Below are 27,151 nucleotides of genomic sequence, written 5' to 3' on the forward strand. Positions count from 1 at the left end.
AACTTTTAGCACAAAGCCTTTCCCACTGCATCCCGCCCCACGTAGAAAGCTAACAGACTACAACAAAAACGACACTTCCATCTTCCCTGCAAACAACAGCATGCCAGTGAGGGTTTTGAATTTTTTTTCAAGACAAAAAGATAGTCTGATCCCTGCATGTTTATTTGTCTTTTCCTTTTGTCCTTGAAAGGATTAGATTCCTGGTTCTGAAAAGTCCTTTCCTACCTGAGTTCTGGCACACTTTCCTTTCCATGGGGAACAGTTTAGAAGTCAAGAACGAGGAAGCCAGACTCACAATACAGAAGAAATATGTCTGTGTCATTCACTTATTCATTCACCCACTCATCGCAAGGAAAGCACCAGCCACACTCAGAGAGGAGTCTGATTCCTTGTTTCCCCTCGAGGAGCTTACACGAGAGTAGGGAAGGAGACCCAAGCGTTAGCAACTATGTCGGAGACAAGAAGTGAATCCCACAGGGTTGCTATTTTAGTAGGTACTAGTAACCAGTTAGGTTACTATACCTATTTAATCTGTATGCTGAGCAAATAATCCGAGAAGCTGGACTATATGAAGAAGAACGGGGCAACAGGATTGGAGGAAGACTCATTAACAACCTGCGTTATGCAGATGACACAACCTTGCTTGCTGAAAGTGAAGAGGACTTGAAGCACTTACTAATGAGTATCAAAGCCAAAGCCTTCAGTATGGATTGCACCTCAACATAAAGAAAACAAAAATCCTCACAACTGGACCAATGAGCAACATCATGATAAACAGAAGAGACTGAAGTTGTCAAGGATTTCATTTTACTTGGATCCACAATCAACAGCCATGGAAGCAGCAGTCAAGAAATCAAAAGATGCACTGCATTGGGTAAATCTGCTGCAAAGGACCTCTTTCAAGTGTTGAAGAGCGAAGATGTCATCCTGAAGACTAAGGTGCTCCTGACCCAAGCCACGGTATTTTCGATCGCATCATATGCATGTGAAAGCTGTACAATGAATAAGGAAGACCAAAGAAGAGTTGACGCCTTTGAATTGTGGTGTTGGCAAAGAATATTGAATATACCACGGACTGTCAAAAGAACGAACACATCTGTCTTGGAAGAAGTGTGACCAGAATGCTCCTTAGAGGCAAGGATGGGGAGACTGCATCTTATGTACTTTGGACATGTTGTCAGGAAGGATCAGTCCCTGGAGAAGGACATCATGCTTGGCAGAGTACAGGGTCAGCGGAAAAGAGGAAGACCCTCAATGAGGTGGAATGACACAGTGGCTGCAACAATGAGCTCAAGCATAACAATGATTGTAAGGATGGCACAGGACCTGGCAGTGCTTCGTTCTGTTGTGCATAGGGTCACTATGAGTTGGAACCGACTTGACCACACCTAACAACAACAAGCAACCAGTTGCCTTTGAATTGATTCCGACTCATGGAGACTCAACGTGTGTCTGAGTAGAACTGAGCTCTGTAAGGTTTTCAAGGCTGATTTTTTGGAAGTAGATTGCCAGGCCTTTCTTCTGAGGTACTCTGGGCTCGAAGCTCTAACCCGTTAGCAGCCATGGGCCTTAACAGTTTGCACCACCTGGGGGCTCCTCAGTAGGCACCGATCAGTAGGCTTTATCAGTTGTTCACATATTTAAATATTTCCATGTGACAGTTATAGCTGCTGCCCAAGCCTCCAAGCACCTCTCTCGCCCCTCAGCCCCTCACCAGAGATCCGCCCCCCATCTCCCCAGGGTCCAGCAACTAAAGGTAGACAGCTTGTGGGACTGGCAGCTCAGCTCTACTCTGTACTCAGTTTGGTCGTTGCCTGGGCAGGTCCCACTCTGTCTGTAAAGTGTTTGGATTGTGGCTCTTGGATAAACGACACAAAGAGAAGCACAGACGCACTGGGAAACAGTTTCTGACAGATCAACCTGCACAGTTACAATCATGAAACATCGAGTCCAGTTCCAGGCCCAGGCCTGCAGAATGTCTTCAGAAAATGCTGGCTCGTCTTACGGTACAAAGACAAGGCTGTGCGTGAGGCTTCCTGCGAAATGTGTGTGCTCTTACAGATTGGGCGGAGCTTCTCAAAACACAGCCCTGAAAATCTGGCTCCTTTGTTTGGCACCCATAATTTCCAGCTTGTGTTGTCAAATTTGCATTTGAAGCTGCTATTAAACCACAGCATCAAAATACCGATGACAGTCGTTGCAAAATATGAGGAATCAAAAGAAAAGAAAAGAAAAACACTCTGAAGAGAAGAAGGGCTCCAAGTGCGGTAACATGCAGAGCTAAGAGCCCCACTCACTTCTAATGTGTACTTCCAGCAAGGGAGGGAGGCGCCCTACAAGCAGATCTGAGCAGAACCTACAAGTCCCATCAGCCAAACACCGCGCAGGGACCACTCCCGCAGTCTAGACAAGAGCAGCTCAGAAAAATGAGCAGTTTGCAGTGGGCACAGGCACCCACGGAAGTCTGTCACAATCCGGGCGGAAGTTGTAACAGATGGAAGATGAATCTGGTTTGTTTGTCTTTGTTAAAGCACCGGCTAAACGAAGAGAGGGGCCTCTATTTCTAACTGCTCAGCACTTCCTGCTTGTTTATTCTGGCTGGAAAAACTTTGATTCTTACAGATTTTGATGAAATGATTAAAAAAAAAAAAAACAAAAACCTATTGCAGTCAAGTCAATTCCGACTCATAGTGACCGTGGAGGACAGAGTAGAGCTGCCCCGTAGGGTTTTCAAGGAGCGGCTGGTGGGTTCGAACTGTTGGCCTTTTTGGTTAGCAGTAGAGTTCTTAGCCACTACACCACCAGGGCCCCTGAAATATGACATACTATCAAAAAATAAATATTCTTAACAAAAGTACTATATTTACATAGTCTTTCTTTTCTATTTTTACTGTACCACACAGTACTAAAAGTCTTATAATGAAAAACACCAACCTTCTTTCCAGTCCTCATTTTTACCTCCCAGAGGCAACCAGTTCCAACTCTTCCACCACCTTTTCCTTCTGGAATGTTCGTGCAATCTCTCCATATGTCTAACATGTCAGTATTGCTAGTACTTGACCAATTAATTTTAAGTATTATCTATTTAATCCCTGCTTGTTGTTGTGGAGCTGTCTGGAAACCCTGGTGGCATAGCGGTTAAGAGCTATGGCTGCTAACCAAAAGGTGGGCAATTCGAATCCACCAGGTGCTCCTTGGAAACCCTACAGGGCAGTTCTACTCTGTCCAACAGGGTCGCTATGAGTCAGAATCAACTTGACAGCAGCAGGTTTGCTTTTGCGGAGTGGGGGGTTGAGCTCTCTGGGGCCCTGGTGGTGCAGTGGTTAAGAGCTCAGGCTGCTAACCAAAAGGTCAGCAGTTCGAATCACTCCTTGGAAACCCTATGGGGCAGTTCTACTCTGTCCTTTAGCGAATTGACTTGACAGCATTGGGTTTGGTTTCAGGTTTAGTGAGCTCTCCAGGTGTCCTGGGGAGACACAGACAGTTAAGCACTCAGCTGCTAACTGAAAGGTTGGCAGTTCGAGTCTACCCAGAGGTGTTGCCTCAGAAGAAAGTCTTGGCAATCTATTTCTGAAAAATCAGCTATTGAAAACCCTGTGGAGCACAGGTGGATTGCCATGAGTAGGAATCAACTCAAAGGCAACTATTATTTTGTTTCCAAAAACCCAAGCCCACTGCCCTTGAGTCGGTTCCGACTCATAGAGACCCTAAAGGACAGAGTAGAACTAACTGCCCCAGAGGGTTTCCAAGGCTGTAATCTTTATGGAAGAAGACTGCCACGTCTTTCTTCCATGGAATGGCTGGTGGGTTCCAACCACTTGACCTTTCGTTTAGCAGCTGAGCGCTTAACCACTGCTCCACAAGGCTCTTTGTTGGTTTGTTTGTTTTATCAAGCTCTCTAACCTACTCTCCAAATCCTTGAAAAACAAAATTCCCCAAACTTTTCCATATCCCATACTTCTGGTATGTCACAATATTTGTTAAATTTGTAGTCAGCATTTACATTTTTATAACTAAATATTACTCACTACTGACTTAAGTAGTATTTTAAGATTACAAATTTGTTTTTTCAAGAGTAAATGATTGCCTTGATTTTCCTTTTGCTTAGGTTTCCCTACAGGTTCCTCCACTACATATGTTCTAAAAGGTCTGTCAAATGGCTTCGCTAGTATTTTCCAAACGTCCAATTATATCAGACACTCTAATTTTTCTAATTCTTCCCTTTTTAACTTAAAAAATTACTGTAAAAATATAAAGAACACAACATTTGCCAATTCAACATTTATCACCTATAATTCATTGAATTTAGTAAAATCAATTATACAATCATGTTCTGCAACCATCATCAATACCCATTACCTAATTTCCCATTTCCATAAACAAAATCCTGGCCTTTTTTCTCATGGAAACTTTTCTCCTACTCCCTGTCTTTTGGTGTTTGAAACTGGATTGTTTCCCTGTAGGCCTGCTGTATGCAAATGTCCCAGCAAATCTTCTGGGACTTTCCTACAACCTTCTTTTGACTTGGATCCCATTTCCTATGTCCCACGCCCCCCTTTTTTGGGTTTAGTCCCTGGTTTTGCCAAACGTGAATTCTCAATACATTTCATAATTAAGAGTACATAGGAAGTAAATTTTTTGGACCGTGCATATGGAAAAAACGTCTCTTCCTACTCTCACTGTTGATTCTTGTTATGGCCAGCATGAAATTTCATGTTAAAATTATTCCCCTCGGGACTTTGAAGGTGTTACGGTGTCCTCTTCTAGCTTCTAGTGTTGCTATAGAGAAGTCTGATGATATTTTTGATCTTCAATCCTTTGGAGTGGACCTATTTTTCCTTGAAAACCATTAGAATCTTCTCTTTATTCCCAGTGTCCTGGAATTTCATGATGGTGTGCCTTATTTATGAGGATCTTTTCTTTTTCCTTGGTTCATTCTTCCCCCAAACCCCACCCCCAATTGTGTTTTCTGTTCTTTCTTTTGGGGCCTTCTATTAGTCAGATATTGGGTGTCTGGGGTTGGTCTTCCAGCTTCTTGTTTTACTCTTTCTCTCCTATTTTTAATTTATTATTGTTGTTTGATTGTTCCTTTCCATAGCAACCGTGGTAGGCATACCCTAAGGTGACCCCCAATGAGTCATGCTCTTATATAATCCCCTCCCCTTGAGGGTAAGTGGAACCTGTGACTTGCTTCTACCAATAGAATGTGGCAAAGGTGATGGGAGAGTCGCTGCCATGGGGTGAGAGAGCCACAAGGTAAGAAACTGCGAGTGACCTCTAGGAACCAAGAATCGTCCCCGGCTGACAGTATTACAAATGCAGGACACTGAGGCCTCCCAACAACATGTGAGCTTGGAAAAGGGTCCTAAGCTTCAGAAAAGAACAGAGCTCAGACAACACCTTGATTGCAGCCTTGTGAGACCTTAGCAGAGAAGCCAGCGATGCCACACCTGGACTCCTGACCCACAGAGACGGTGAGATCATCAGCGGTGCTGTCAGCTCCTAAATTTGTGGTGAGTTGTGAGCAGCAACAGACAATTGACATAGTAACCTGCTTCTCTCTATGGCTGCAATAGCTGCTCTTATTTTCTTTAAGATCTGCTTTGTTTTCTCTGGTTTTTTTTTTTTTTTCCTATTTGTTCTTATGATTGCTTTCATGTCAGAGGTGTTCCACAAATATCTGATAAAAACTGAATGCCAGTTCATAATTAAAGCAAGGTACCAAAAAGCTACTTGACAGCCCTGTGGGACTTACTGATTGTGTGTGATATCTGAGCTTTTTTTGTTGTTGTTGGAGGACCACCAAGTTACAGTAAGTAGGAGACTTTATCTTGTGGGCCATTTGGTTTTTCAGAGGCATCTCGGAAAAAGTCTGCCAATCTGCTTCTGAAAAATCGCCTACTGAAAACCCCATGGAGCCCAGTTCTCCTCTGACATGCACGGGGTCGCCAAGAGTCAGAATCAACTTGATGGCAACTGGTTATGTTCTCAACTAGTGTCTAAAAAAAAAGTAAGTTTTTTTACTCTTAGTGTCTTGCCAGATATCTGACTTCATAGAAAAGTAAAGTGTAAAAGTGATCAAAGTATATCTTTTGGAGTCCATGAGTGGTGGAAACAGTTAAGCACTCAGCTATTAACTGCCAGGTCAGTGGTTTGAGTCCACCCAGAGGCACCTGGGAAGAAAGGACTGGCAATCTACTTCTGAAGATTCAGCCATTGAAGACTCGAAGGAGCACAGTTCTACTCTGACACACACGGGGTCACCATGAGTTGGAGTCATTGGCTCAACGGCAATTGCTTTTTTTTTTTTTTTTAAATACATCTAATAAACTGCCTGGTGGTGTCTTGGTTGTTTTTTCTGGGAGTAGGGAAAAGGGGGAAGAGGCTGGAGAGTCCTACCATCCGATATGCTGACTTTAACTTAATCTTTCTACCTTTAGTTCTGAGCTTTACACTTGGCCAAAAAGCAAACACGACCTTGCTTTGTAGTGTTTTCTTATTTCTGTAGGGTGAATAATCTCCATGGCTTATGTCAAGCTACCAGTGTGATGTGAATGCATGAACTTGGGGCTGGGACAAGATGTGTGCAATCGGCTCTTGCAAGCCCTCCCAACCTGTCTCTAACTTGCTTCCGGCTCTGAGATTCCAAAGAGAATACACTTCAGTTCAACTAGAGAATAAACCTGGGACTTCATTGCCTCTGGGTGGCTAGCTGCAATAGAGAAGTCTGAAGCAGTTGGAAATCTCAAAGGGAAAACATACTCGGAAAATGAGTGTTTATTGTTAAAATCTCCTGTGTCCTAACTCTCAGTTCAATTCTGAAATCACAGGACCTCAGTTTAAAGGCAAAAAAACGGAATTCCAGGGTGTGGCTGTGGGTTTTCGCAGACATAGGAGAAGTCTAAGGCTTTTGCTATTGGTGTTTGCTACCTGGGGCCATACTGGATGACTGAACTAAATCCAGATTCTACCTTCTGGGCAGCATCCCAGAGCAGAAGGTAACCCTCATCCTCAGCACCTTGTTTAGAAGTCTCACACATTGCTCCTTAGCAGAGAAGGGCATTTCCGGTTGGGCTCACACCTCCCTGACGTGGAGCTCAAGCCCGTCTTCCTGGGTTCTTCCTGGGTAACCGCCACACACTCAGTGAGGACTCACACCTTTCCCCTCCCCAGCTCTTCAGTTGGCCCCTCGTTCAAACCAGGTCAGGGCAAAACCCTGGGCAAGCTGGCCGTGCCCCAGGTCCCGGCCTGATGGTCCAATTCCAAGCCAGGCACCAAACCCGAGCTGTTTGTCGCCCCACTTTGAGAGGCGTGGCTACAGTGCTGTTCGTGCTTTCTCTCCGAGAGGGGGAGGAGGGGCCAGAGGCCAGTTTACTAAGACAACAGAACTAGCATCTTTCCTTTCCCTAGAGGTTGGTGGGAAGTGTCTGGGCCTGCACGGCCAAGTCCCGGGGGGCCCTGGCTGGTGTTTACATCCCCCCTCCTCTCTGATGAAGGGTTGACTCTTCCAACATCCCGCAGCTCCCCCAGCCCAGCCAGGCAGGGGCTGCACTCCAAGAGAGAAGAGGGGCTGTGAATGCCTTTCCCTGCATGAGTGCTGAGCGCTGAGCACAGAGCTAGAGCTCTATGTCCTTTCCAGGAGAGCTTTCCTAGGGCAAGAGGACAATTGGCCACATTCTAGGAGCCCCTTGCAGGGTTACTGGCAGCCCGGTAAAACGCTGGGCTCTGCATTCCCAGGGTACTTCCTAAGCATAGACCGTTATCCTACCCTACTTGTTTTTTGCCCTCCTTCGCTCAGAAAGTAAGAATTTAAACTTAAAAAATTATAAAATACATATGCATTAAGGAAAAGTTGGAGACAACAAACGAGTGGAGAAAGGAAGAGAGGGGAAAAAAAGAGAGAAAGAAAAGTCCATACTACCCAGACAAAACCACTACTGACATTAGGGTATTCATTTTGAAACACAGTTGCCGTACAGTATAATTATGCACAAAACATTTCCACAAAACGTTAAGAGTATTTGTGCATTTTTCTCTCCCATCAGACTGAAACCCTCAAGGCAGAGACCACGATTATGCCTCAGCCTCAGTTTTGATGCTCCCACTGCTATGGCTGCTAACCAAAAGGTCGGCGGTTCAACTCCACCAGGTGCTCCTTGGAAATTCTGTGGGGCAGTTCTACTCTGTCCTATAGGGTCACTGGCCGTCGGAATCCACTTGATGGCCATGGGTGTGGTTTTTTTTTTTTTTTTTTTTTGGTGTCCACCTAATATTTTACTCAAAGGGAAATTAAAGCTTTACGGTTTTATAAATGCTCACTGCTCTTTCCTGCCTCTAGGTTTTTGCACTTTTCCCCCTGGCTCTCCTCATCTGCCTGGTGATGGTCTACTTACCCTGCAAATCCCAGGTTTCTCTGACTTTAAAAGCAGACTTATTTGCTCCACCATTGATCACACTGTGTTGCAATCATTTACTTCTCTATCTCCCCTTCTGGGCTATCCTTGAGGACATAGTACGTGTCTTATTGACGTTTGCACCCTCAGCACATGTCAGGGACCCTGGAACTTAGCAGATGTTCACTAAATGTGTGCTGAATCAGGGAAATGTAGAATTTATTTCAAAAATATATAGGATTTGCCTGAAGACAGAAACAAGGCCCAAGTACCAACCTCTTCCCCCGCGCCCCCCCACCCATACACAGGGGTTGAGAATTAGGGAACAAAAAACAGCAACAACTGACTAACAATTGAAAAGGATTTAGGGGTTTATAAAGGGCTTTCTCATGTTCTCTGCTGTTTAATCTCTGTGACACCCCTGTGAAGGAGGTGGAAATGAACCCAATCTGCAGAGGCTCAGTGATGTGGTGACTTCACGAGGCCACACGACTGGTAAGTTTTGTCCTGCCACAAGGTGCCTTGGTTCCGGGACTCACACTCTGCTGCTGTGCATGGTTTATCCTTGAAGCTAACAGCCTGACCTCTGAACAAATAAGGATTGGTAGTGTTAATTCAGAGGCTCAAAGATAAGCTGAAAGATTTTGTGCTAAAAAGGGATAGAATGAACCAGTCTCAGAAAAGCAAATCTCTGAAATAAGCAAATAGAGGAGATTTATCCAGACCAGGGAAATTCAGCGTATCCTGAAAGATAAAAACAATCTGTAAAACACTTTAGTCAGGGGCTGCTTAGGTAGCTTTAATGTTTCCAATTTTATGGCCATATTATCAGGTCATTTATGTGACTTGTTATTTTGAACCTGTTTTGTACACAGAAAATGCCCTGAGAGCATTTCTGTTGTTGGCTTTTCCTAAGTTCTGGCTTCAAACAAACAGGAGCACCTTTTGGTTCATGTATCTTTTACTTTCAATTGTTGTATTTTCCAGTTCTACCATTTTCATGTGATTCTTTCTTATGGATTAGGGCTCTCTGGTGAAATTCTACATCTTTTTATCTATTTTCTTGAACATAATAATTATTGCTATTCTAAGGTCTGTGCCTGAGAAATCCAGTATCTATATCATCCATGCATTGGTTTTGATTGTCTGTGATTTTATTTTATTTTTCTCTTGGTTCTAACTCTTAATATGCCTGGTGATTTTTGATCGAGTGGTGGACATTTGTAGGAAGCACCGTAGAAGCTCTGGATGGTATCATTGTTCTTCAGAGAAGACTCTGCACTCTGGGTGGGAAGTTGGGGTAGGAGCGAATCTCCACAATCCAGTCACTCAAGGCTGAGTTCAGATTTTGTGAGTTTTTTTTTTTTTTCTGGTCACCTCCACTTCTTGAACATAGCTCTCTAGTGCAGCTCCTGTGTGACTGGAGTATTTAACGGGGCCCTTTATCTTTGGTCAGCTCCATTCTTTGTCTCCTCAGCACTGAGACTCCCAAAAGCCCCACTCAGCTTCTCAGTCACTTTCTGTCTAGAGTCTTAATCTTTCGCCCGAAACAGTTTAAGAATTAGCAAATACCCTGAGAGGAAACTGCACAGAATGGCGGGCTTGCATTATGCACCTTCCTTCTTCCTGGGGATCTTGGAACCTCAAGGTCTGGCTGTCTTGGCAAGCCCAGACTCTCTTTCCTCCAGCCCCATGAGACAGACAAAAGCTGTGCAGACTTATCTACCTCTTAGCAGCTGCGTTCTGCCCTACACCATTTAAGTATCAGCAAACACTGTAAGGAGTACAGCAAAATGACAAACGTTGGGCTCACCTCGGTGAATTCCTCTTCTCTCCAGGATCCTGGCACCTGAGTCCTGGAAGCTCAGATACTGTATACAGATTTTAAAAACAATTTTATTCAGCTTCTCCAGATAAGTATTGCTGTGCAACAAGGTACCCATAATACCTGAAGCAGAAGTCTTGGTTCATATAGATTTGGGCCACCTGCTAAGAACAGCACTCTGTCTATCACAGGCTCTACCTGGCCAGCTATCTTATTTGGTGATGAACTCTCAGGTAAGCAACATAACATGCCTTCCAAAAACAAAACAACAAAAAACTAAACCCATTGGCGTTGTGTCGATTCCAACTCATGGTGACCATATAGGACAGAGTAGAACTGCCTCATAGGGTTTCTAAGGAGCAGCTGGTAGATCTGAACTGCCAACCTTTGGGTTGGCAGCTGAGCTCTTAACCACTGCACCACCAGGGCTCCTAACATGCATTAGTGGGAAGAATATGGGTTTCTGTGCCAGATGGCACTAGGGTCAAACTCTGGCTTAACCAATAACCAGTTGCTAGTTCATGGACAATTATTTAACATCTTTGAGTCTCAGTTTCCTCATCTGTAAGATGGGGATAACAAAAGCACCTTCCTCACAGGGTTTCTGTGAGGATTGAATAAGAAACTGGGTGTAAAGTGTCTAGAACGCTGCCTGGCATACAAAAAAAAAAAAAAAAATCCAAATAAATGTTGTTTTCCTGCCTTTGCCTAAGACTGCCCCCGTGATTACAATATATTTACCTCATCATGCAATTTGAGGGGGAAAAACTTAAACAAGTGTTTTAGAAGAACTTAGAAGGTTCTTTGATCCCATAGTGGCTCTGAGAAGCCCGTGGTCCATTATTTCACTAATAATTACAAAAATCTGCCCAACAACAGCTGACAGGCGGTGCTGTTTTGCCTGGGACATTTGCCAATTCCAAAGCACATACAAAAGCGGGGGGGGGGAGCGGGGGACAGGGACAAAACCTGGGAGACCAGCTTTCTCAGGAACCACGTAGGAGAGAACTGCACGGCAGCCTGTAGAAGGCTGTACGAGGGGACTGCAAACCACCCTATGGTCTTGTTGGTTTGGTCTGAGGGCGAGAAAGCCTGCCACTATCTAAATCTCCAGGCAAACTGTTTTCCTTGCTAAGCTTCGTTTTGTGAGGACATTTTTTTTTTTGGGCTAATAATATATTATAATAGGTTGAGGAGCCTTGGTGGTATAGTGGTTAAGTGCTTGGCTGCTAACTGATAGGTCAGTGGTTTGAATTCACCAGTCACTCTGTGGAAGAGAGATGTGCCAGTCTCCTTCTGTGAATATTGCAGCCTTGGAATCTCTATCGACTCAACGGCAGTGGGTTTGGTTTGGTTTATAATTAATCATCGTGTCCCAGAGGAGCCCTGGAGGACCACTGCTGGACACTGGGCCACTAGCACGGGAATTGGTGAAATCCTGTCTGATTGGGGCCTCCAAGAAGCAAGTTGGGAACCACTGACCCCAGATATCATCTGAGACAGTGGGTGAAGGGGGACAAAGCCTCTGAAGAGAATGCAAAGGGTAGACTCAACGGGGCTTTATTTCCAAAATAAATAAGTTGCTTTCTTCGTTTTTTTTTTTTTTTTTTTAAGATTAAAAAAAAGGCTGCAAGTAGCCATTCAAGGCATGACAATCGGTCTCTATTCTCCTGGAGCAACAGAGGAAGAAGGAGAGTCAGGAACGGGAGGATGAAACGGAATGTGCGGCTAACCGCCTCCACGAACAACTGCCTCCTTGGCCATGAGACCAGAAGAACTGGATGGTGCCCAGCTGCCATTACTGAACATTCTAATCAAATATTCTGTAGAAGAATCCTGATCAAAAGGGGGAAAATGCAGAACAGAATTTCAAATTCTCATGGACTCCAGACTTTCTGGAGCCATGGAAGCTTGATGAACCCCTGAAGCTGCTGCCCTGAGGTAATCTTTAAACCTTACACCAAAAATATCCCCTGAAGTCTTCTTAAAAAACAACAGTAGTCTAGTTTAAGTAGTGAAAAATGTCTGCCTTGGGTATTCTGCTCTTTTAAGAACTATCTATATGGAATCAAAGTGACAACAGCAACTGGAAGGATTAGATAGGAACCTGAGGGGGCAGTGAGTCAATGAGGGAGGAACAACTTAGGAGGGTGAGAATGGTTGTACAACTCGAAGAACATAATCAATGTCGCTGAATTGTACCTGTAGAAACTGTTGAATTGGTGTATGTTTTGCTGTGTATATTCTCAAAAACAATAAAAGAAACAGATAAATGTATGGGCTGGACTCCAGAGTGGGAAGTCCTCTGGCCCTAATTCTAGAGGTGTCACAAGTTCGTTGCTCATGTCAAATCCTCCTGAGGGGAGAAGTACTATTGACACGGGATGGTTTTGAAGGCCCTCCTCTCCTTCCCACCAGAGAGTTGTGGATTTGTCAGCCCTGTTTCTCCTCTGCCCCCTACAGCTAGAAAGAAGCACAGGTGATCTACATAATAAAGTGCAGCCACAGAGGGGAGGGGAGTGTAGAAGGGAAAACAGCTGTGAGTTTGGGAGGAGAGGGTAAGTGTATTCTGGGAGCAGGTGGGTGGGGATAAACTGAGAGTCCAGGAGAAAGGCTTCAGAGTAGCTGCGTGGGGGAGCAGTTACAGTTCCCCTCCAGCATTCAGGATCCATGAGTTATCTTGAGTTTCTCTTTCCTTGTTTCCACTAAGAGGAAACATTCTCTATCAAGGCCCCTGTTCCAAGATCTTGCCTTCTGTGACTGCCTCTTTTTCTCTTGAAGTGTATCTTTTTCTCCCAAAGTCCAACGTGTAACGTTGGGTCAAGTGCACCGTGTGTGAAAGTGTTAAAGGGATGAACCTTGCACACAGGAGAAGCATTGAATTTAGACTCAGGCTGCTCAGGGAGCTTTGCCAAAGCCCCCAGTCCTGAACAAGTCCCCCAGGTGCTATAGCCCACCAGCTGATTTTTGTCTGGAGGCTCTTCTAGACCTTCCTTGAGACGCTAGCCCTCTGAATGGTGGTGGTTCTTATTAGTTTAGCTCCAGGTGGCTTCCTAGGTTCAAATAAGGTATTATTTGTAGCTTCCTTTTTGATCTCTGGGTAAGTAGATGCTCTATTTTCCTTTTATCCCCAGTCTCTATGGCTTTGGGCATCACTTTTTAAGTGGGTGCGTCCTTGGTCCATGAAGTTTGGATCCTTTGCACGCTTATTCTGTCTTCTGCTAGCCTGTTTTTCTCTTTGTGGTTTCCCTCTAACTACCCTGCATTTGTTTACGCCCAAGTGTTGTCAATCCTGGATACAGGTCACCTCTGTTCTGCGAGGATCTGGACCCTGTTCTGTAGTGTCCCCAGTCCAGGATTCATATTACACGTCATCGCCATCTTGTCTAGGAAAATCCTCATGGGCTTCAATGTTGTAAAGAACCATAGAGCACCTGAATGCACTCAGAAAGACAGAAGAGCACAGGTCTATTAGAGCTGTTTTGGAGTCACAGGCTACAGTGGTTAAGAGTTTGGCTGCTAACCAAAAGGTCAGCAGTTTGAATCTACCACCCACTCCTCGGAAACCCTATGGGGCAGTTCTACTCTGTCCTACAGGGTTGCTATGAGTTGGAATCAACTTGATGGCAACAGGTTTTTTTTTTTTAAACAGCTGACTAATCTTTAAATATCGTGTTTTTAATCTGTAATATGTGTGACTACTAACGTCAATGTGATAATTCACGCCTAAAACTTAGCACAATGCCTGGTTCAATAAATGTTAACCCTTATTATAATTATTTCTTAGGATGTGGCAGGTGCCTTTGATATATGAGAGACTCACTAGCCAATTGTGTTTTGATTGCCTAGGTACACATTCATTTAGAAACATCACGTGTCTGCCTTATAGGAGCATCCTGCCTCTCCTACAACCAAGGGACTGCCTTCCGTGATGGGTAGAGGTAGGGAAAAGACCTTTATTACTAGCCTAGCATCCCAAGTTGTCCCATCCTTGCAGGACAGACAACGTAGGGTTTGGGTAGGAAAGGGATTCTTTAAATCAATGCAGAGCTTAATGTGTCCCCTACAGGGGTCTCTGCAATACACTGCACTCTCTCTTCAGGAATCCTATGCAAATCTTTCCAAATTTTCTATCTTTGAGAACCTACATGGCACCCAGCAGCTAAGGGAGTGCACGTGAACCTTCACATGTCCTGCTGAAGTTCACGCAGGAGCAGCTGCCATGAAAAGTGGAAAACTATTGCTTTTACTTTTCTCTTTTGTTACATTATAACAGTATTAAACAAGCCCTTAAACAAAAGAGAGGTACAGACCTCTTCATTTTCCCAGTGCTATAAATCAAGTTTCTTCCCCCATTAAAAAAAAACAAAAAAAAAAAAACAACAAAAAAAACTTCCTTTCAGGTCTTGTCCATGTGCATTTAAAATTTTTATACTGTTGTATTCACAGTACGAATATAATTTTGCATTTTATCCTTTAAAAAAACCTACTCATTGTGAGGAAACCCTGGTGGTGTAGTGGTTAAGTGCTATGGCTGCTAACCAAAGGGTCAGCAGTTCGAACCTGAGCACTTTGAAGTCTACTACTTCTTCAAATGCATTGTTGTAGCTCCTGAAGGGTATTCAACTAAGGGAATTCACCACAGTTCAATCAATATTTTTCAAACAGTGGGCATTCAGGCCGTTTCTGATTATACAGATAATACTACAGTGAACATTTTTGTTCATATATATCATATGTCTGCATTTATGTGTAAATTATAAATTTGCAGATATTTATACACACACATTCATTTATCTGTCTCCTCTCTTTGTATTATTTCCTTGCAAAATATTCTTGTAATTATTATTATTGAGTCAAAGACTTTTTTATATTTATAGAAGCCAATACTTTTGAGCATTCACTGGTGAAGATTAATAAAACTGCAAAGGTATTGAAGATTCAGGGATAAAGAGACATCTGGCCAAACTATAAGCCTAGTCTACTGCTCTGTGAAATAATTTTCCAGCTTCCAGGAAAATTCTCCAAAACAAACAGCATTTCCTTCCACATCAAGTGCCTCCTGTGTGCCTGCAGAAGCTATTTGTTTACATAATTACGTTAGTTTGAAACTGGCAAGCACTTTAGCCCGGAGTGGAATATTCCGGGCTGACAGATGTGTAGACATCGCTGGCTTGGACTCACACCTTGCGTGGCCCCGTCGGTGTCTGGTCAGCTGTCCCCCTGCCCGTGTGTGCTGATGGCGCACTGCCTGCTTGGGAAGCAGCCCAGCTTGCTACGCCTGATCCCGAAACAAAGGAGTCGCCTGGAGGGCTGACGGAAAAGAGGGCTGCTTTGGGGTCAACTTCCAAATCTCTGACACTGTCTCCTTTTTCGCTTCTGAGATAAAATGGGCTGCCGCTGCTACGGAGGGGTCAGAGACTGAGCTGGGGCCCTTGCAGCTGGGGGACAGATGTCCCGATTAAAACACACACACTCGCCCATTGTGCCTCTGCTCCCTTTTTAATCAGAAGCAAATGTAGTTGTTATTTTATTAGAAAATGAAATGAGTGGCCTTGCTGGGGAGCACAGTGATTTCACCCCATGCTGGCTTCACTCTAGGCGTCGGGATGCCGTGAAAGACACGAAGAGCTGGAGACGTTCGAGTTACATTGGAATCAGAGAGAGTAAGAAGCCTCGGTGCCTGTGGATGACTTTTCTTCCCTCAGAAGCTTCAACTCCTTTCAGCTAAGTTCTCAGAAAAGGAGTATCTTCAATTTCTGTTTAAAATTCTAGAATTCCCTCCCATATGGCGGGACATGGGTTTTTCAGCCACCTTATATGCATGCGAAAGTTGGATAGTGAAAAAGGAAGACAGAAGAATTGATTTGTTGAAAGTATAGCACTGGCGAAGAATATTGAATATACTGTGGACTGCCAGAAGAATGAACAAATTAATCTTAGAAGAAATACAACCAGAATGCCCCTGCAAAGCGAGGATGGCAAGACTTCAGCTCGCTTACTTTGGACACATCATCAGGAAAGACGAGTAGCTAGAAACAGACATCAGGTTTGGTAAAGTAGAGGGCCAGTGAAAATGAGGGGCACCTTCAATGAGAAGATTGACACAATAGCCAAAATCATGGACTCAAATATACCAACGATCATGAAGATGGCACAGGACCACGCAGCATTTTGTTCCGTTGAGCATAAGGCAGCCACGAGCTGAAGCCAACCCGACAGCAACTAACAACGACAACAACATGGTGGACTTGGGACTGGCCAGTTAGTTGTTGCCCCCTTGGGGCAGTTATAATTCTTGCTGATTTCTGTCCTCTCATCACCTTCCCAATCTTTATCATCACCTTCCCAATCTGCCACAAAAAGCTTCCTCCACCTGACCAACCTGCAGGCTTTCAGATGACCATCTGAGCACACTTGTCTGTCATCTGATGATAGCATGTTGACGAGTGTTACTCATCACTCATGGTGACTGTTGTTCTTCCTGCCACAGTGAGCAATGGATGACTCAGTGGGGGTGTGAAGAAGGTGTTATCTGCTTACTTCAAACAAACAAACAAACAAACAAACAAACAAACAAACAAACAAACTCACTGTAATGGAGTTGATTTCCACTCACAGAGACCCTATACGACAGAGTAGAACTGCCCCATAGGGTTTCCAAGGAGCCACTGGTGGATTCAAACTGCTGACATTTTGGTTAGCAGCCAAGCTTTTAATCGCTGCCCGGTCTATTAAAATGTAATGTTTTTAATATGCCTAACATATTTGTACAAATAGCTGAAAATACAAGCTGAGAGATATAATCCAGTTGCCAGGATAATTCACTGCTTAGGTAGGTTAAGGAATGATATGATAAGAACGGATTTTAAAAAACCACCATAATCAAGAAAGTCCTTAGATGGTGCGAATGGCCAAGACTGGACTACTAGCCACAAGGTTGGCAGTTCAAACCTACCCAGAGGTGCTTTGGGAGATAGGGCCTGGCAATCTGCTTCCAAATGGTCACAGCCTTGAAAATCCCATGGGGCAGTTCTACTCCACACACATGGGATAGTCATGAGTCAGAATCGACTCAACGGGAACTAACAACAACAATCAAGAACAGGAAATGGGCTTGTTGATGCTTCTTCCTGGTTCTGTAACACTCCTGACATGGCCAGCCACTCTCTGCTCTCAAAAAGACACACAGGCACCCACCCACAATCACAGGGTAAGTTCCAGGCATCATGCCAGGGCTGGAAACAGAGCTGAGTAAGACAATCCACCGCGTCTTCTCTGCCTCCAGTGACCCTGTCTTACAGCCTGCAAAGTGTATCATTTCCCAAGAATTGCAGGCTCAGTTGACATGCAAGAGTCCAGGCATGACGGGGGAGAAGGGATGTGGTTGCTAGGCTACTTTACTGTGCATCTTTCCAGCCACCACAGGACATTCTCAGGAATGTCACTGTCTCTTTTTCTTCCCCAGTTGAAACTGGGCTTTACAGGTGCCATCATTTCCAGAGGAATTAAGTCTTCAAAGGAGCACACTGTGCCGCAGAAGTGACTGACCTATCATTGCGGTTTTACATGCCATTTTCTCATCCTCTCTGTCACCCTTCTCTCACTTTAGACTAAAACCAAAACTCTGATAAATATGGAACATGCATTGGCACTGGAGACAAATTTTAATTGTTGAAAAAATTAACAGGGCTTTGCCACATTTTTCCCCCCATAGTGGCTTTCACATGAAGTTTATGCTTCAAAATTAATCTCCAACATACTGTAAGGCAAGGGTGGGACTCTGAGACAGTGACAAGGATGCTGACATACCTCCAGCTGGTTTTGTGATCCTATAGTGAGTGACCCTAGAGCGGGGTAGATCCTAGACCCATTTGGTAACCAAAAACCTGTGGCTGTTGAGTTGATGGCTTCACAGTGACCCTATGTGTGAGTAAAACTGTGCTCCCTAGGGTTTTCGATTGCTGATTTTGGGGAAGTAGATCCAGGTCCCTGTGGGTGGACTTGAACCTCCAACCTGTTGGTTAGCAGCCAGATGTGTTAACCATTTGCTTCACCCAGGGAGATCGACTAAGTCAGTAGACCCATCTATAAAATGGGATCAACATAACTTCCATTTACCTAGACACAGTGTTGTTATGAAGATAAATTGATTTTAGTAATGCTTTAGTAATGCTTGGAAACCCTGGTGGCGTAGTGGTTAACAGCTATGTTGGCTAACCAAAAGGTCGGCAGTTCGAATCCACCAGGCTCTCCTTGGAAACCCTATGGGGCAGTTCTACTCTGACCTATACAGTTGCTATGAGTCAGAATTGACTCAATGGCAGTGGGTTTGCTTTTTTTGGTCAGTAATGCTTTGGCAAAGAGCAGCTTTATATACCACGGACTTAACGTCCCAGTAGCACCCTTTTTGAAGATTTTATTTTGCAGAAGACAAAGCAAATACCAAACATTAGGGACGTCTAGTACATAATGTGACATAAAACACTGTCATTTGTTTGCTTTTTTGCCAAATAAAATGAGAAGGCAGAGTTCATTCAGGCTGCAAACTTTTGGATGGCAGCCTAGATAAAAAACAACAGTAACAACAAACAAAAAGGATAGATTTTCCCTGGCTACAGAATTTTGTTTTATGGGCTCCAGTAAATTCTTGGCTACTAAAAGCTAGGAAGTAATCTGTAATCTTTGTTTGGCGGAGGGCAAAGGTTACCCAATTAGGGGAATGGAAGACAGTTTTCCTCGAAAGGTGGGTTTGAGGTCTGGAATGAGGGGCTCCGGCTGGCAGCAGGAGGAAGCACCTCGGCCACTCATGCAGCAGGGTTTCTGTCTGTCCCCAGCTCTGCTAGCTTCCAAAGGGGCGGGGGACCAATGGCAGCCGTTTAAATTGCACCCAGAGGTCAGTGTGAACAATGGCTGGCGGCACTCAGGGTGTCTCTTTATTTCCAGGCATTACGAGAGAGGTTTAACCAGGCTAGTGAAATGCTTCAGTCACTCTTACGAGTTTTTTCCCCATTAAAAAAGAAGAGAAAAGGAATGTATTCTCATGGGAAAAAAAAAAAAAAAAGGAAAACTCCCAAATGATGTTCTCATCCAAAGATAAATGCTGATGGAGACTTTACTTTCTGGGTTTTCTTTCTTCTTTTTTAATTGAAGGGCTTTCCATGGTTGACCTGGTATAAATTTCTAGCTGGGCCTACCAGCCCTGAAGTACATCTGCATACATATTTTATTGGAAGTCACCTTTAAAATTGCTGAAATGGCGCTGTTTACTCACTAAGGGATGCTGCAAAGGGAGAAAGCAGAGGAGCACCGAGGAGAGATGAGGTGATTTATTTGGCTAATCAGAGGGATGGACAGCCTTGGCCAGGCGGGTCCCAGGGTGCCACCAACAGACAAGCAGCAGCAAACCCTGCTTCCAGCATGAAAAGGACTCATGAAACAAGGGTCAGAGGGGTTGGAGGGCTTCTGGTCAGGAACACAGTTCACCTAACTCCATTTGGATAACAAAGTTTATGCTCTAGTGCTAAACAAACATTGAGTAACTGTGGATGGCCATTTTGCATCTAAAAAGATAGAGAGTTGGCACAAGGACAGCTTTAAGAAAACAAAGAAAAAAAAGAACATAGCATACTTAATAGTCTCCCCATCATAGCTGAACACTTTGTACAAATTCACCTTTGCTGTTCTAAGTCATTGAGATTTGGGGGTTGTTACCACTGCATGGCCGATCTTATCCTGCTAACTAACATCCCACCTAAAGAAAGACATTGTTGCTCTCACCAGAATCCTGTATCCACCAATAGTGAGTGATTCCTGCGCCCCTATCCTCTCTATGGCACTGTATCTACTCTTGGGATTCCTGGAAGAAGTCATCCGTGGCCCCAACTCTCACATGGCTGATCGTCTTCTCAGTGATTTCTGGCATGGTTACTACACTCTATCAGGAGATGGATAGAATCGTGTTCTATCCCATTCGGAGACAAGAAGACGCATCTGAAATGCTACCTGCCTCAGGGCTGTGAGAGCCCCGTGATGGTATTCCCATATGTTCTAGGTCGGCTCCAAGTCAGCTCTCAGGAGAACACAAGGAGCAGTTGGCTCTCAGAGAGGACTTGTTCCATGCATTGCCACATTCCCTCCACTGATGCGGGAAAAGAAAACTAACTCCAGGCTTGGCGGGGTAGAGAAATGGGATGCAGGCCTCCAGTAAGACTCTCTGGAAGCCCTATCCCAGCAGAAGTGGGCCCTGCTGACCATCAAGAGGTCCCTCTGGATAGACAGTCGTGTTTGATTTGCCAGCATGTGTACATCGAGAGTGTTAATTTTGATATGATTTTCTGTTCTTTCAAAACCGTTCTTATCCTACGTTTACATACAAAAAGAAACAGTCTTTGATGGTTACGAGGGTGGGGAGGGCTGGGGATGGAAAAACACTTAATAGACAATAGATAAGCAGTAACTTTGGTGAAGGGTAAGACAGTACACAGTACTGGGGAAGCCAGCACAACCTGTACAAGGCAAGGTCACGGTAGCTCCACAGAGACATCCAAACTCCTTGGGGAACGGAATTGCTGGGCTGAGGGCTGTGGGGACCATGGTCTCAGGGAACATCTAGCTCAACTGGCATAACATAGTTTAGAAAGAGTATGTTCTACATTCTACTTTGGTGAGTAACATCTGGGGTCTTAAAAGCCTGTGAGCTGCCAACTAGGATACTCCATTGTCTCACCCCTTCAGGTGTAAGGAAGAATGAAGAAAACTAAAGATAAAAGGGAAATATTAATCCAAAGGACTAATGGACCACATCTACCGTGGCCTCCACCAGACTGAGTCCAGTAAAGCTAGATGGTACCCGGCTACCACCACTTACTGCTCTGACAGGATCACAACAGAGGGTCCTGGACAGAGCTGGAGAAAAACGTAGAACAAAATTCTAATTCAGAAAGCAAGGCCAGACTTTCTGGCCTGAAAGAGACTGGAGAAACCCTGAAAGTATGGCCTCCGGACACCCTTTCAGCTCAGCAAAGAGGTCACTCCGGAGGCTCACCCTTCAGTCAAAGACTGAACAGGCCCATGGAACAAAACAAGACTAAAGGGGCACACCAGCTCTGGGGCAGGGACTGGAAGGCAGGAGGGAACAGTGAAGCTGGTAATAGGGAACCCAGGGTTGAGAAGGGAGAGTGTTGACATGTCATGGGGTTGTTAACCAATGTCATGGAACAATGTGTGTACTACCTGTTGGATGAGAAACTAGTTTGTTCTATAAACTTTCATCTAAAGTACAATTAAAAAACAAAACAAAACTGTTTTTAACCTTAAACTTTCTTTTTTGGTGAATGGTACCATCATTCACACACTCATCCAAATTACAAATCTGGAAGTCATCCTAGACTCATCTTTTCCTCATCTCTCACGCTCTATTCAGTTCTGTCCTGCTATCCTCCTTCCTCTTCCTCCTCCCCCCACATCACCTGCCAAGCCCCCTGTGAGTGCTGAGCAGTCTGTGGTGCACAAATGCCCTGGCTGACGGCCTGAGAGTACCTGCATCCAAGGCAATGGGCCTTCACAGCCCAGAGCTGGTGCTTTTTTTCATGGTGTCCAGAGGGGGTGCCCTTTTCCAAGACTCAAAAAGGTGCCAGGCAGGCCAGCTAGAGTCCTCCGAAGTGCCTTAGTTTACCCTCAATATCTTTCACTCTGACTAATGAAACAAAGGAGCCCTGGTGACGCAGTGGTTGAGAACTTGGCTGCTAACCAAAAAGTCAGCAGTTGGAATCCACCAGCCGTTCCTTGGACACCCTATGGGGCAGTTCTACTCTGTCCTATGGGGTCGCTATGAGTCAGAACCGACTTGACAGCACCCAACCACAACAAAGAAAAACCTCCTAATCAGCTTCCCTGCCCTTGGTCTCCTCCTCCTCCCATCCAGAATGATCTTACCCAAACACAAATCTGATATCCACACTCTTTTGTTTAAAATCCCCAGTGGCTTTCCACTGCCCTCAGAAAGTATAAACTTCTCCGTGTGGCCTATAAGGCCTGCATGATGTGGGCTTGGTACCCCTCAGGCCTCATCCCTCCCTGCACACCACTCCCTCCAACACCCCACACTCCTCACAGAACCCTGGTTTACGCCCTTGGCTCTCTGTCCCTCCACACCTTCTTTAGTGTTTCACCCTACAGCACGGTCTGTGGTGCCCGTTTGACTTTGTGTTTCCTGCCCCTAGTGCAGTGCCTGGCAGGTAGCAAATATATGCTATATAAAAGGAATAGAATCCTGTGCCATTTTATTTCTAGGGATCAAATGCATAGTTTTCCAGGGAAACTTGGCAGAAATTGAACTTATTTTAATTTTTAAGCTACCCACTTGCCCGTCCATTTAAACACAGTGGCTTAAAATCCACAGCTGCCTTTCTGAACTTGGTGCCTTTCAAAGGCTTGTCAGAAAGGTGAAGGGCTGAGCTGGGAGGAGTTGGGGATGAAAGAAACAGAATTTGGTACACCGGTATTGTTCCATCACTCCTCTCACCTGGTCCCCTAAAATTCAAATGAAGGAAACAACTCTGCTGTTAGGTCTGAAGAGAAACGGCAGCTGTGACCCACAAATGGAATGAAGAAAATAATATAAGGACGTACGCCTAGAATTCTTAAAGGACACTGAACCCTGAAAAGCGATTAAATCGAAGTCAAAACAGAAAGGGATAAGGTGAGAAAACAGAGTCCCATGTAGAAAAGGGTTTGTTGTAATTTGACCAAAGAAAACAGGGCTTCTAGATTTACAGTTGTCAGAGTTAGTTACCTTCCATAATAGAAAATTAGTGCCTAAAATTATCCATCATTCATGTAGGAAAGAGATTTAAATTTCTCTATGCAATTATCCTACCAAAACAACCCATGCTGTGCTGGGGGGGCTGTATTGCATAGGCTTTGGGGCCACAGTCTGTGTGCTCAAGTCCTTGCTGTGTGACCTTAGGAAAGTTTACATGACCTCTCTGAGCCCCAGTTTCCTCATCTATAAAATGGACATAATATTGAAAAACCTGCTAAGATTAGGACAGTGCCTCAGTAAATGTCACCTAGCATTATCATTACAGTTGTTGTAGGATTGCTATATGAAAGTCATAATTAAAATCTGCATAGGAACACAGCTTTATTTTGGTCTCTGAGCTTTATCTTTTTTTTTTTTTCCTCTAATGGTTTTTTTTTTATTAACTTTTATTGAGTTTCAAGTGAACATTTACAAATCAAGTCAGACTGTCACATATAAGTTTATATACACCTTACTCCATACTCCCACCTGCTCTCCCCCTAATGAGTCAGCCCTTCCAGTCTCTCCTTTCGTGACAATTTTGCCAGCTTCCAACTCTCTCTGTCCTCCCATCCCCCCTCCAGACAGGAGATGCCAACACAGTCTCAAGTGTCCACCTGGTATAATTAACTCACTCTTCATCAGCATCTCTCTCCTACCCACTGTCCAGTCCCTTTCATGTCTGATGAGTTGTCTTCGGGGATGGTTCCTGTCCTGTGCCAACAGAAGGTTTGGGGACCATGACCGCCGGGATTCCTCTAGCCTCAGTCAGACCATTAAGTATGGTCTTTTTGTGAGAATTTGGGGTCTGCATCCCACTGATCTCCTGCTCCCTCAGGGGTTCTCTGTTGTGCTCCCTGTCAGGGCAGTCATCGATTGTGGCCGGGCACCATTTAGTTCTTCTGGTCTCAGGATGATGCAGGTCTCTGGTTCATGTGGCCCTTTCTGTCTCTTGGGCTCTTAGTTATCGTGTGACCTTGGTGTTCTTCATTCTCCTTTGATCCAGGTGGGTTGAGACCAATTGATGCATCTTAGATGGCCGCTTGTGAGCATTTAAGACCCCAGACGCCACATTTCAAAGTGGGATGCAGAATGTTTTCATAACAGAGTTATTTTGCCAATTGACTTAGAAGTCCCCTTAAACCATGGTCCCCAAACCCCTGCCCTTGCTCCACTGACCTTTGAAGCATTCAGTTTATCCCGGAAACTTCTTTGCTTTTGGTCCAGTCCAGTTGAGCTGACCTTCCATGTATTGAGTACTGTCCTTCCCTTCACCTAAAGCAGTTCTTATCTACTAATTAATCAATAAAAAACCCTCTCCCACCCTCCCTCCCTCTCCCCCTCGTAACCACAAAAGTATGTGTTCTTCTCAGTTTATACTATTTCTCAAGATCTTATAATAGTGGTCTTATACAATATTTGTCCTTTTGCCTCTGACTCATTTTGCTCAGCATAATGCCTTCCAGGTTCCTCCATGTTATGAAATGTTTCACAGATTCCTCACTGATCTTAGTATTCCACTGTATAGATATACCACAATTTATTTAACCATTCATCCGTTGATGGACACCTTGGTTGCTTCCAGCATTTTGCTATTGTAAACAGAGCTGCAATAAACATGGGTGTGCATATATCTGTTTGTGTGAAGGCTCTTATTTCTCTAGGGTATATTCCGAGGGGTGGGATTTCTGGATTGTATGGTAGTTCTATTTCTAACTGTTTCAGATAACGCCAGATAGATTTCCAAAGTGGTTGTACCATTTTACATTCCCACCAGCAGTGTATAAGAGTTCCAATCTCTCCGCAGCCTCTCCAACATTTATTATTTTGTGTTTTTTGGATTAATGCCAGCCTTGTTGGAGTGAAATGGAATCTCATCGTAGTTTTAATTTGCATTTCTCTAATGGCTAATGATCGAGAGCATTTTTTCATGTACCTGTTAGCTGCCTGAATCTCTTCTTTAGTGAAGTGTGTGTTCATATCCTTTGCCCACTTCTTGATTGGGTTGTTTGTCTTTTTGTGGTTGAGTTTTGACAGAATCATATAGATTTTAGAGATCAGGTGCTGGTCGGAGATGTCATAGCTGAAAATTCTTTCCCAGTCTGTAGGTGGTCTTTTTACTCTTTTGGTGAAGTCTTTAGATGAGCATAGGTGTTTGATTTTTAGGAGCTCCCAGTTATCTGGTTTCTCTTCATCATTTTTGGTAATGTTTTGTATTCTGTTTATGCCCTGTATTAGGGCTCCTAGGGTTGTCCCTATTTTTTCTTCCATGATCTTTATCGTTTTAGTCTTTATGTTTAGGTCTTTGATCCACTTGGAGTTAGTTTTTGTGCATGGTGTGAGGTATGGGTCCTGTTTCATTCTTTTGCAAATGGATATCCAGTTATGCCAGCACCATTTGTTAAAAAGACTATCATTTCCCCAATTGACTGACACTGGGCCTTTGTCAAATATCAGCTGCTCATATGTGGATGGATTTATATCTGGGTTCTCAATTCTGTTCCACTGGTCTATGTGTCTGTTGTTGTACCAGTACCAGGCTGTTTTGACTACTGTGGCTGTATAATAGGTTCTGAAATCAGGTAGAGTGAGGCCTCCCACTTTCTTCTTTTTCAGTAATGCTTTGCTTATCCAAGGCTTCTTTCCCTTCCATATGAAGTTGGTGATTTGTTTCTCTATCACATTAAAAAATGACATTGGAATTTGGATCGGAAGTGCATTGTATGTATAGATGGCTTTGGGTAGAATAGACATTTTTACTATGTTAAGTCTTCCTATCCATGAGCAAGGTATGTTTTTCCACTTAAGTATGTTCTTTTTAATTTCTTGTAGTAGAGCTTTGTAGTTTTCTTTGTATAGGTCTTTTACATACTTGGTAAGATTTATTCCTAAGTATTTTATCTTCTTGGGGGCTAATGGTATTGATTTGGTGATTTCCTCTTCGATGTTCTTATTGTTGATGTAGAGGAATCCAAGTGATTTTTGTATGTTTATCTTATAACCTGAGACTCTGCCAAACTCTTCTATTAGTTTCAGTAGTCTTCTGGAGGATTCCTTAGGGTTTTCTGTGTATAAGATCATGTCATCTGCAAATAGAGATAATTTTACTTCCTCTTTGCCAATCCGGATGCCCTTTATTTCTTTGTCTAGCCTAATTGCTCTGGCTAGGACTTCTAGCACAATGTTGAATAAGAGCGGTGATAAAGGGCATCCTTGTCTGGTTCCTGTTCTCAAGGGAAATGCTTTCAGGCTCTCTCCATTTAGAGTGATGTTGGCTGTTGGCTTTGCATACACAAAAATTGCATAGATGCCGTTTATTATGTTGAGGAATTTTCCTTCAATTCCTATTTCAGTGAGAGTTTTTATCATAAATGGGTGTTGGACTTTGTCAAATGCCTTTTCTGCATCAATTGATAAGATCATGTGGTTTTTGTCTTTTCTTTTATTTATATGGTGGATTACATTAATGGTTTTTCTAATACTAAACCAGCCTTGCATACCTGGTATAAATCCCACTTGGTCGTGGTGAATTATTTTTTTGATATGTTGTTGAATTCTATTGGCTATAATTTTGTTGAGGATTTTTGCATCTATGTTCATGAGGGATATAGGTCCGTAATTTTCTTTTTTTGTGATGTCTTTACCTGGTTTTGGTATCAGGGAATGAGTTAGGTAGTATTCCGTCATTTTGTATGCTTTGAAATACCTTTAGTAGTAGTGGTGTTATCTCTTCTCTGAAAGTTTGGTAGAACTCTGCAGTACAGCCATCCGGGCCAGGGCTTTTTTTTTGTTGGGAGTTTTTTGATTACCGTTTCAATCTCTTTTTTTGTTATGGGTCTATTTAGTTGTTCTACTTCTCATTGTGTTAGTTTAGGTAGGTAGTGTTTTTCTAGGAATTCATCCATTTCTTCTAGGTTTGCAAATTTGTTAGAGTACAATTTTTCGTAATAATCTGATATGATTCTTTTAATTTCAGTTGGGTCTGTTGTGATGTGGCCCTTCTCGTTTCTTATTAGGGTTATTTGTTTCCTGTCCTGTATTTCTTTAGTCAGTCTAGCCAATGGTTTATCAATTTTGTTAATTTTTTCAAAGAACCAGCTTTTGGCTTTGTTAATTCTTTCAATTGTT

This window comes from Elephas maximus, chromosome 23 (genome assembly GCF_024166365.1).
Source record: "Elephas maximus indicus isolate mEleMax1 chromosome 23, mEleMax1 primary haplotype, whole genome shotgun sequence".
Taxonomy (NCBI): Eukaryota; Metazoa; Chordata; class Mammalia; order Proboscidea; family Elephantidae; genus Elephas; species Elephas maximus.